This window comes from Aplysia californica, unplaced genomic scaffold, assembly GCF_000002075.1.
Source record: "Aplysia californica isolate F4 #8 unplaced genomic scaffold, AplCal3.0 scaffold00564, whole genome shotgun sequence".
Taxonomy (NCBI): domain Eukaryota; kingdom Metazoa; phylum Mollusca; class Gastropoda; order Aplysiida; family Aplysiidae; genus Aplysia; species Aplysia californica.
This window is the reverse complement of record NW_004797834.1, coordinates 220,957-223,037: the sequence shown is the minus strand read 5'-3', so window position 1 is coordinate 223,037 and position 2,081 is coordinate 220,957.

The following is a 2,081-nucleotide window of genomic DNA, read 5'->3' as shown; positions in this document are numbered from 1 at the left end:
GCTTCGACTACCAAGGCAGCCCGGAAATAGCAGTTCACAAGAGAGTGAAAAGACATACAAAAGAAGTAGAAGAAAAAAGACAATAGTAAGGATAATGAAAGAAAAAGCAGCAATTCCTCTTATGTTGTTCCGTTACAGTATGAGCATGACATTGAAAAATCAGCCCATTTACAATTGCTTTGGGAACGGCCTATAGACACTTCAGTAAGTAGCACTGCCCTGAGGGGGCCAGAGAGAGAGAGAGAGAGAGAGAGAGAGAGAGAGAGAGAGAGACAGAGAGAGACAGAGAGAGACAGAGAGAGACAGAGAGAGACAGAGAGAGACAGAGAGTGAGAATGAGAGAGAGAGAGAGAGAGTGAGTTACAGAGACATAAACAAAAAACATTTGCAGAAACAGAGACAAACAGACGCCAGACAGACGTCAGACAGACTGAAAGACAGAGACGGACAAACAAAACGTTTAAATATAAAACAATAGAAACAGAGACAAAGGAAAAGGAAGAGAGAGACAGAGAATAACAATTGAGAGAGAGAGAGAGAGAGAGAGAGAGAGAGAGAGAGAGAGAGAGAGAGAGAGAGAGAGAGAGAGAGATGAAAACGGGGCTGATGTCTGTAAGGGAGAAGAACGAGGAAGGCCTTCGTTTTCCAAGGCGGGCTAATAAATTTAGATAGTTTATGGCTGTGCAAATTGTGATGAAATGGAGATGGTAAGGTATCATGTCTGTTCATTCATTACTTTTATGGTACGTCTTGTCCTTTTCCATAAACGGAATATTTGCTTCCATGGCAATATTCTTGAATATTCACGTACTTTTCTACTTTTAAATGTCGGTTTGGCTTACACTTTGCAAACAATTTATACATACATATATATATATATATATATATATATATATATATATCACTATGTCTGCACGACTGTATGTCTACCAGTATTCGTTTTTATCTAGCTAGTCGCCATCTATCTGCCCACTCATTTTTGACTTTAACAAAAATCTCCGGTATGTCACTGAAATAAAATTACTCTGTTAATTGACCAAGAAATGTATCATCTTATCCATAAAAAATAGGGGAGGGTGGGACTGGAAGATGTGGAGAAGTATAAGAAACTTAAGTGTCTCGCGGTGCAAAGGGATGGGGTTGCGGAGGTATAAAAAGCTTTCACAAAATCAAGTGAGTAGGTCTTTTCTTCTTGGTAGTTTTGCTTTGATGTTCAGAAAAGCGATTTATATATTATGTAGCCTCTTATCTGTCTCCCCCTTCTGCAACATTTCTGTCCAATTCTAAAACACGAGTACTAGCAATTAAATTTCTGGTTTCAACTCGCGGAGTACGCAAACTCAGCCTTTCAGTATTCAGTATGAAATCGGAAACAGAACGCCCATATGCCACCCAGCATTTAAATACAATTATTGTTGTCTGTCTTGTTGCTTCTATGCCCACCTCCAGGCTCCTAACATTCCACATAACAGATACCTCAGCCTTTAAAACATATTTCAAGAGCCTCGATTTGAAGGCTTTAGAAAACGCGAATTAGTAGGAAAGTAGGGTGTTTTTAGATAGTTGAGAGGAGAACGTCCCTGCGCTAAGTGTAACCATTCATCAATGTTGACAAGTTGATTCAAGACATTCTATAGAAGCGCTGATCGCGTGGGTTTTAAGTTCGAGATATTCTCAGGGTAACTTTTACGTCCTTGGTGAGGGGTACAATATTTTTATTATTATTTGCAATACGAAGGATCTACTTAGATAAAGTTGATAATTCAGATATTTTATAAAAACATATTTGTTGCTGTTTCTCTCCGATGAATAGTACATCATTTTATTTGCACGGCAAGGGTTGACTACAGCTAGAGTTGATAATTCGGATATTGAGGATAAATAAGACACTCCCCCATTAGTGTAGAGTACAATATAATATTTTATCAGCTCTTATTAGCTTGGATTATTGAAACTGAAAATAAGAATAATAAAATCATGAACTTTTGATATTCATACCGACTTTCCGGTAAAACATAACTTGGTTAGCTTACATGAAACCTAGGTATCCGACACGCCCACACACACTCATACACACACAC